Here is a 10,693-nt window from a genome sequence, read left to right as displayed (position 1 = left end):
TTTATTAGTATTTTTTTTTTAAACCATTGAAGGAAATACAAACAATATGGCTTTTATCACAATGACCTACAAATAGGATCGGGTACATTCCAAAATGAATAAACAAAAATATACAAATATAAAAGAAAAATGGTGAGGGCTTGTCACATGGCATATATTCTTCAACTATACAAGAAAGATTATTAGCAATTCTGTTTCATATAGTTGAGGGCTTTGAGAAAGAAACAAACTCATTGTGAATAAAAGCAAATGTAGGTTTCACCTTCAAAACTTTGCATCTATGTACAAAAATATTCCCAAAAACTAGAATAGTATTTACCAGAAGGTCATTGTTAGAATTGTCCATGAGACCAAAGAAAATGTCCTCCAGACACTTTTGGATGTCATGTATATCCGTCCAGAAGGCTTTGACATACAGATGGAGAGTAGTTCAACAGCATCTCACACACTCACTCACTCACTCACTCACACACTCACACACACACACACACACACACACACACACACACACACACACACACACACACACACACACACACACACACGTTATTAGTATCAATACCAAATCGTTGTCGTACAAAATCATTGGATGGATAAACCCCGTTAATAACATTTCAAAATGAACTTCTTTAGCTTTGAGAATAACTGGAAATTTTAAATATTTTCCCTTTGGAAAAGAACTGTGAGATTGAATTTCGATATGACATGAGTGGATATGGCGGCACGGTGAACGACTGGTTAGCACGTCTGCCTCACAGTTCTGAGGTCCGGGGTTCAAATCCCGGCCCAGCCAGTGTGGAGTTTGCATCTTCTCCTCGTTCCTGCGTGGGTTTTCCACCCATATCCCAAAGACACGCATGATAGGTTGATGGGAGAAACTCGAAATTGCCCTTAACGTGTGAATGTGCGCGCGAATGGTTGTTTGTTTATATATGCCCTGCGATTGGCTGGAAACCAGTTGAGGGTTTACCCCGCCTCTCGCCCGAAGATAGCTGGATAGGCTCCAGCACGCCCGCAACCCTAGTGAGGATAAAGCAGTACGGATGCTGAATGGATGAGTGGATAAGAAACGTTGTTAAATAAAGATCGAATTATCTTGGTGGAATTTTGACACCACGAAAGTAGAATTACTGCACGTTGATGACACACATTCACATGAACACTGGATGTGTCAGTTCGGTCTAGCTGTGTGACGTTCCTACCTGGCAGCCATTTGAGAGAGTCAAAGTTCCCATTTAAGGCAATACATGGGTGTAGAAATTAAATTAAAATGTGTTAATTTCTCAAAGGGTTTTCCTGAGGTTTACCTTTTTTGTCAATGCCAAAGCGTGTGCAAGTAATCACGATAATTTGTGGAGAAAAATCCAAGGTGTATTTTTAACCAGTGAAACTTACTCCCAGTTCCCTTGTCGTAATTATACCGCGTTGTTCGAAACCGTATACAGTACAATGTACCGTCATCCTTGGTCTTTAGGTTTTCTTGCCTTCCAAAGCACATGGAATGCGGTGTCGACTTTGACCCTCCTAGTTTAGGGTCGCTGTATGCACACACACACATAGAGAGACACGTATTGGTCGCCGATGGTGCGCTCCTCCGTGCCGACTGCTACGCTAAGCTAGCTTGTTTAGACACACCCATTATCTGTGGGTGCATCTTTTTATTTTTTGGAACTTCCTAGGTCTTAGCTCCTCTGTTTAAATGCTAGCTCTCCCACCAGAAATTTCATCGAGGAGGATATTAACAGAGGAGTGATGCAGGAGGTGGTAGGAATGTTTGGGGCTGTGTCCGAAATCGTTCACTCACTCACTACTTTATATTCGCCATCTAGGGTTGGTAGACTATAGAGTGAGCTCCTTCATAACGGCGCCCTGTGAATGACGTCACAGCTGTCGCACAATAAAAAGTGGGCTGTTGCTGTCGGTAAAAGAAATAGGAGTGCTGCACATTATTAAAACGAGAGCATTTTGTAAAGAAATACATGTCAAGAATTTCTTTATTTTTTGAAAAGATACTTAAATTTATATTTTTTTAAATTCACTCCCTTCGTCTCTGACGCATCTCCTAGTCGTGCCATTTTTTTATGCGGAGAGATATGTCTAAAAATTATTTGCACGTGTGTTTTTAAAATCCACAAATATGTCCGCGAATCACACGTGTTTTGCAAATCCACAAATATATCTGCGATTCACGTGTTTTGCAAATCCACAAATAGTTTGCACGTTATTCAAATCCACAAATAAATCCACAATTTACATGTGTTTTTTAAAAATGTTATGTGTGCATTTATCACAGCTTATCATTTGTGAATATTCAATTTTGTTGGTGCGTTTGTGAATCAGTGGGCGCGCGGTTATTTCTTAGATAAACGTAACGCATTTTTATAAAAAACCACACGTGTGGGAAAGAGTGGAATGATATATATATATATATAGAGAGAGAGAGAGAGAGAGAGAGGGGGGGGGGCACGGTGGGCGCCTGCTTAGAGCGTCAGCCTCACAGTTCTGAGGACTCGGGTTCAATCCCCGGCCGCCCCCGATGTTTAGTTTGCATGTTCTCCCCGTGCCTGCGTGGGGTTTTCTCCGGGCACTCCGGTTTCCTCACACATCCCAAAAACATGCATTAATTGGAGACTCTAAATTGCCCGTAGGCTTGACTGTGAGTGCGAATGGTTGTTTGTTTCTTTGTGCCCTGTGATTGGCTGGCAACCAGTTCAGGGTGTACCCCGCCTCCTGCCCGAAGACAGCTGGGATAGGCTCCAGCAAGCCCACGACCCGAGTGAGGAGAAGCGGCTCAGAAAATGGATGGATGGATATCAGATGGATACCAGAAAATGGATGGATGATATAACGCTTATCCTCACTAAGGTCGCCGGCTGCTGTAGGCCAGCAAGCCCACGACCCGAGTGAGGAGAAGCGGCTCAGAAAATGGATGGATGGATATCATCCATCCATTTTCTTTAACGCTTATCCTCACTAAGGTCGCCGGCTGCTGTAGCCTATCCCAGCTATCTTCGGGCGGGAGCGGGGTACACCCTAAATGTTTTAAACTGAGTGTCACACACTAATCATCCACAAAACTCAAATCACCTGTACAGGTTTCCCTAGGTGTCATTAAATTGCTTAAATTTGGTTCAATTGTCTCAGTTGGATTCAATATGGCGGCACGGTGGCCGACTGGTTAGAGCGTCAGCCTCACAGTTCTGAGGACCAGGGTACAATCCCCGGCCCCGCCTGTGTGGAGTTTGCATGTTCTCCCCGTGCCTGCGTGGGTTATCTTTGGGCACTCCGGTTTCCTCCCACATCCCAGTCAATAGCGGGAAACTGTTTTTCTAACTTTACGGCATAATTCCTCTTTGAAATGTTAATTTCTTTAGTCAGCTGGTTTCTAGCGTGATTATACAGGGCCGATCCCGACTTCGATATGCGTCCTCTTTAGCCTGGCGAAGTTGCTTTAGTTTGGCAGTGAACCACGGCTTATTGTTATTGAACATGCAAAATTACTTTGTTGGGACACACGCCTCTTCACAGAAACTGATATAGGATGTGACAGTGTCTGTATAGTCATCCAGGCTGCCAGCTGAATTTTCAACGACGCTCCAGTCTGTGCAGTCTAAACAGCTTTGAGTGTGTGTGTGTGGATGTGTGTGTGTCTGTATATATATATATATATATACATATATATATATACATATATATATATACGTATATATATATATGTATATATATATATATATATATATATATATATATATATATATATATATATATATATATATATATATATATAAATATATATATATATATATGTATACATATCTAAAAAGTTAGAAAAACAGTTTACTGCTAATGACTCTAAATCAGTCTATCAATCTCATTACGATCGCTAACCAATTATAAGCGACCAACCCCCCTAAGCTGTGTGTATGTGTGTGTGTGTGTGTATATATATATGTATGTATGTATGTATGTATATATATGTATCAGAATCATAATCATCTTTATTTGCCAAGTATGTCCAAAACACACAAGGAATTTGTCTCCGGTTGTGTCCGGTAGTTGGAGCCGCTCTAGTACAACAGACAGTCAATTTACAGAACACTTTGGAGACATAAAGACATTGACAAAAAACAATTGTGCAAAAAGAGGCAGAGTCCTCTAGCACTTAGAGCAGTTCGAATGACTAATATTGCAATAGTCCGGTACAATGACCATTATGCAAAGGGCGCTGAGACTTCAAGGAGTGTATGCGGTTTAAAGTGACGAGTAGTGGGATCATCTGGGACAATGTTGGTTGTGCAAATGTTACAGATACTCCTCAATCAGTGTGCAAATGGAGCAGATGCTACTCTGGCATGAGTGGCCAGTATATGCAAATAGTGCAGCATGGCGAGACAACTACAGTGAGTGCACGAGTAATACATAATTGGCCCCACAGAAATGTGACAACGAACTCAAGTCAAAAAATTTCCAGCTTGTTCTAATGGAATTATAGGTTAGGTGTTTAAGAAGTTGATCGCAAGAGGGAAGAAGCTGTTGGAATGTCTACTAGTTCTAGTTTGCATTGATCGGTAGCGCCTACCTGAGGGAAGGAGCTGGAAGAGCTGGTGACCGGGGTGCAGACGGTCCGAGAGGATTTTGCACGCCCTTGTCTTAGTTCTGGCAGCGTGCAAGTCCTCAATGGTGGGTAGGGGGGTACCGACAATCCTTTCAGCAGTTTTGATTGTCCGTTGCAGTCGGAGTTTGTCCTTTTTTCTAGCAGCACCAAACCAGACTGTGATGGAAGAACACAGGACTGATTCGATTACCGCTGTGTAGAACTGTCTCAGCAGCTCCGGTGGCAGGCCGTGCTTTCTCAGAAGCCGCAGGAAGTACATCCTCTGCTGGGCCTTTTTGAGGACGGAGTTGATGTTGGTCGCCCACTTCAGGTCCTGAGAGATTGTAATTCCCAGGAACTTGAAGGTCTCGACGGTTGACACAAGGCAGCTGGACAACGTGAGGGGCAGCTGTGGCGAAGGATGCCTCCTGAAGTCCACGATCATCTCTACAGTCTTGAGCGTGTTCAGCTCCAGGTTGTGTCGGCCGCACCACAGCTCCAGCCGCTCCGCTTCCTGTCGATATGCAGACTCGTCACCGTCCTTGATGAGGCCGATGACAGTAGTGTCATCTGCAAACTTCAGGAGCTTGACAGTCGGGTTCGCTGAGGTGCAGTCGTTCGTGTAGAGAGAGAAAAGGAGCGGAGAGAGGACATAACCTTGGGGTGCCCCAGTGCTAATGCTGCGTGTGGATGAGGTGGCCTCCCCCAGCCTGACCTGCTGTGTCCTGCCCGTCAGAAAGCTGTAAATCCACTGGCAGATGGCAGGAGAGACGCTGAGCTGGAGAAGCTTGGTTGAAAGGAGTTCAGGGATGATGGTGTTGAACGCTGAGCTGAAGTCCACGAACAGGATCCTCGCGTAGGTCCCTGCACTGTCGGTACACATATATATATATATGTGTATATATATATATATTAATGCATGTTTTTGGGATGTGGGAGGAAACCGGAGTGCCCGGAGAAAACCCACGCAGGCACAGGGAGAACATGCAAACTCCAGATGGGGCCGGGGATTGAACCCGGGTCCTCAGAACTGTGAGGCTGACGCTCTAACCAGTCGTCCACCGTGTCACCTGACTGAAAACAGACCTATTCTTTGAACTGGTTTGGCTTTACTTTTATCTTCTTTGATTCTAGTGTGACTGCTTTAGTTTATTGGTCTTCCTGTATTACTTTTAACCATGTAAGGTATCCTTGAGAGACAAAAAAGGTGGACATAATAAAATGCTATATTATTATTATTATTAATAGTAGTAGTATAATTCTCATAATATTATCATTTCAGTATTTTTTTTTTTTACATTTGAAATTTCCTACAGGCGGCACGGTGGCCGACTGGTTAGAGCGTCAACTTCACAGTTCTGAGGTGCGGGGTTCAATCCCCGTCCCCGCCTGTGTGGAGTTTGCATGTTCTCCCCGTGCCTGCGTGGGTTTTCTCCGGGCACTCCGGTTTCCTCCCACATCCCAAAAACATGCATTAATTGGAGACTCTAAATTGCCCGTAGGCATGACTGTGAGTGCGAATGGTTGGTTGTTTCTATCTGCCCTGCGATTGGCTGGCAACCAGTTCAGGGTGTACCCCGCCTCCTGCCCGATGACAGCTGGGATAGGCTCCAGCACGCCCGCGACCCTAGTGAGGAGAAGCGGCTCAGAAAATGGATGGATGGAAATTTCCTACGTATGAAGCTAAACCACATTTTATCCGGATTCATATTTTCATATTTTTTTTACATTTTTTTTTACACTTCTTCCTTCCTGCCCTGCAAAGGTCCATATATCACCCTCAACAAAAACACATAAATGTTTGTGTGGTGTAGCATTTATTGGGGGACATCAAATTGTGCGTCACTTACGGGTTATCGTAATTTTAAATTGCAGCGTTATAAATCAAGATATTTGATAGATATGAGGGGCACCATGTCATACTTTTACAAGTTTAACTTGAGGCGAAATGACGACAAACCTTTATAATCAGTCTCTTATCGGAAGGGGGCTCCATTTTAGGAATGAGTTCTAGACTTTCCAGAGGTTTCATTCTGAACCCAAACACACACATAATCAATGCAAAGGGTGAATTTTAAATAAAATTTAATTATGAAAAGGGGTTTCTACAGGATAAAACACAGACAAACACAAAACAAACAAGGTACGAACATTGGCAAAGGAAGGGATTTGATCCTCCACATCCCGTTCACCAGCTCTTCTTGCTCCTTCCCTCAGGTTGGGGCTAACGATCAATGCAAACTAGAACTAGCAGACATTCCAACAACTTCTTCCCTCTTGCAATCAACTTCTTAAACACCTAACCTACAATTCCATTACAACATCCTGGCAATTTTTTGACTTGAGTTTGTTGTCCCATTTCTGTGGGACCAATTATACATTACTCGTACACTCACTGTAGTAGTCTCGCCATGCTGCACTATTTGCATATCTGTTGTTGAACAATACTGGCCACTCAGGCTACCCCCCCCCGCACCCCCCGCCCCTCCTTTTCTACCATCTTCGCGAACACCGAGGGGCTGGACTGACTTTTTGGCGTTATTTTTCCATTCTAGGATTATTTTGTGGTTTAAAACCAGTGGAATAAAATATTAATTATTGGCTTTAAGATAACTACACCATTTTCCCACCCTGCATTGTTCCACGTTCATTCTCTTTCATGCCTGTAATGAATATTTCAAATGTTATGTGGCGTGGAGAACATTACTATTTTCATGTGACATTTGTAGCGAGGGATGAGACATTCCATCTGGTTCAGTTAACAACAGATTTGATGTTAGACATTCAAGTTTGCCGAAATACAGTCACTAGTGGCGTTCATGTAAAGTTCTTAAAATATTGAGTCCTAGCCGAGTCACAGACTGTCTTATGAACCCCTGTCTGTAGTGTTGTCTCGTCGCCCGTGGGTGTCGCTGTTGCCTGTTCCAACTCCCAAGTTGCAGCTCTCGGCAGGGTGGAGGTGTCGCTGCAGGTCCAATCCTTCGACTGGCGGGGAGTTAATTAACTTAGCGTTCGGGGGCGAACCCAGCATTTTTGGGTCTCCCCTTTGAAGTCTCAGGCAGATGTGATTCACTTAGCGTCGGCATGGCAAAGCAAATGTCTGTGTCTTGTTGAAGATAGTTTATTGTGTTAATCCGTTTAGAGTCTGCGTGTGACTCTGGAGTTACAGTCTACCTCGGCGGGGAGCGGCGGTCGTGCGAGGCTGGGGTGCCGGGTGGCATTTTTTGCGTGGCATGTCCGCTACATATCCCCCCCTTCGGCGGCTGGATCCGGCTCGATGACGGATGTAGGCGACGTCTCGTTGAAAGATGGCACAGGTTGGCAGGAACACACACACAACAATGCAGTTACCAAAGTACAACCTTAGAGCATATCATCCCCCTTATGGCTACAACAGTTGTTCATGGCAACTCCCAAAATAAGGTCAGGCTATATATGTATATGGGTCAGGATTGTATATGGATGTGTGTAGGTGTGGCTATTGGGATAGCAGTGAGAGTAGAAATATGGGGCTTTGGGTGTAGCTAACACTAAGGGCGAGCATTACCTAGGTGTAGAGTTGTCAGTAAAAATCACAAAAAAAAACAAAAAACGAGGAGAACTCAACGCAGCTCTACGTGGGGAGAGAAAGAGAAAGAAAAGGTAGCTAGCTCAAACTTGGCACGTAGGGGGCACAGTGGTTAGGAGTAGAACACCACAAATCAATCAAGGAGAGGGAAGGTGCCAAGTAGAGGTTCTAATCTTGGGGAGAGCTGAATCCTAGTCTAGATTCAAAAGGGGGTAGTCAGGTCCAGGGGGCAATTTAGGTCAAGGAGGACCTCCTACCCAGTCTGTATGGGGTTAGGTTCGGGTTCAGTCGTTCTTTTCCTACGGAAGAGTTTGGGTCGCGCACCTGAGCACTGGTTCAGAAGACCCTGCAAGTTCTTAGTCTTTCGGTAGAGCAGGTAGGCGATGCCGAAGGTCATGCAGTAACCGAAACTGACCATGCAGTAACCGAAACTGACCAGGGATGTTATAATAATGTCTTAATAATAACATTAATAATGTTATTATTAAGATGTTATCTGCTGCGGACCAGGAATGCATGAGCGGGAGCTCGGGTGTTCTGTCCTCAGTGCTAATAGCGCGTAAGGTATTGTCAATCTGGGTGATGTCAATCGCCTGAGTTCCTTCAAACTGAATCTGTGTAAGCGTCTCAGGATCAACTTCCAATTTGTACTGTCCGAAAAAGTTAGAAATCTCAATCTCGCTCTCATAATTTTCGGTTGGCCGGTGGTAGAGGGCGACGTCCTCAATATGCGAAATGGCATCTTTGGAGACGTCGAGTCACATGGTTGGATTTGGCAGTGCGAGTCTCGTCGTGGTGTCGTGGTGGTCATAACTCAGTGTTGCGCTTAGGACAGTGGAACTCCCGAGAGAAAAAAACAAGTGGGCTTGGACAGGGCTAATGGGGCTTGCCAGAGCATTAGACAGGATGCTTTTGATTAAGCTCAGGGGAACCAAGTACAGAGGGATTCTACCCATTGCTAAGTGGTCTATGGATGGAGAGGTTTCAACGTAGCATGTCATTCATCAATGTGGTAACAATCTGTGTGTGATCCTAATCCGTTTGGACCACAGACAGTAGTTTACTTATGCTCTGTCTAGTTTGGTTCAGGATGACATTGTGAGTGTTGAGGACAAGGATAGTGCCCTTGAGTGTCTCGCCTAACGATCGGAGGTTATCCGTTTGTCTCTCCATGTTGCGTCGGATGTTCGGAATTTTGGTTTGGAGTTCACCAATTTGTTTCTTAACCGTGTTTAAGCTGATGGTGGCGTTTACCGAAGAGGTTCCTATGCTAAACAATGTGCCGAGGGAGGCGGTGGCCATGAGCAGGCCCCCTACAAAACGGTGTAGGGGGCCTGGGGCCCGACGGTACTAAGGCTACACGCTTCACCGGTGGGGGCACTGTGGATACCTGTTATTTCGGTGGTTATGTTTTTTGTTTGCGGCGGAGCAGCGCGTTCTGTTTCACCAGTGTCTCGGTCAGGCGTCTCTGTTGGCGGACATGGTGCTGTCCTTGTCGTGGCAAGGATGCTGTCACGGAGGTTGGACCTGCTTGACCGGTCCGGTCTCAGTGTGTGGACCATCCTATGTTTTGTGCATGATGCATCATGGGCGGAATCTTGTGTGACCCCCCCCCCTTTCGCACCATGAGGCCACGAATGGCGGTAAAGTGCGCTTCACGGAATAACCAAAGTCCACAATAATGCGAATGCGCACTTTACAGGAAGGAAGAAGAGCAGGAGCCCCGGTCACAGCGAGCCACAGAAAGATCACAAGAAAGGCAGGCAACTTTGCCATCACGGAAAATGTGGAACAGAAGAGGAAGGCTGGGAACCATCACAGAAGGAGGCTCACATCACCAGTGGATAATGCAGGTGACCAAAAAGAGCCGGGGCCCAGACGTGGCCTGAGGGAGAGGTGGGTGGCTAGGGTGGGTAAAACGGCCTGGAGGTGCACTTTGCAAGTTCCAGAGAAGAGCACGAGGAGTCTGAGGTCTCTAAGGAGAGACAAAACCCACATGTCCTGTGCTGTTGAAGCCGTCCATGTGTGAAAGTCATGGAAGAAGCAAGATGACGTAGCGGCCCTCGAAGGAGCGGGCCAGATCTGAAGAGAAGTCACTATGAAGCTCAGCGTGAAGGCTGAAAATGCAGTCCATTGTTTAAGGACCGAGTCCACAAATTGCTTTTCAAAGGCCGCAATTTTTGTATTTATTAGGGGGTCGACTGGCCTCAAAAGGTCGAGAGCAAGTCCGGTGTCCCAGGAGTGACCCCTGGCGGCCCTGCTTGATATCGCAGGTGTAGTCCCCCCTTTTGTAAGATCGTCAACCGGTTACGGTTGTATTCGATGGGTCGGAGTGCAGCCCAGGTGCAAGTCTGTTAGGCTGCAGTCTCGTGAGTCTTTAACGAATGACGCGGCGTGTTTGGTTAGCACTTCCCGCAAACGCTGTCGTTTTTCATCGGAATTTAGGGCGTCAGCATCCGCAAGGATCTGCTGCAGGTGAGTTTCAATGTCGGGATAAGCGAGTAGGGGAATATCTCATGGTGTCACCGGTG

The sequence above is a fragment of the Phycodurus eques genome, chromosome 1, assembly GCF_024500275.1.
Source record: "Phycodurus eques isolate BA_2022a chromosome 1, UOR_Pequ_1.1, whole genome shotgun sequence".
Taxonomy (NCBI): domain Eukaryota; kingdom Metazoa; phylum Chordata; class Actinopteri; order Syngnathiformes; family Syngnathidae; genus Phycodurus; species Phycodurus eques.
Note: the sequence above shows the minus strand (reverse complement) of the source record.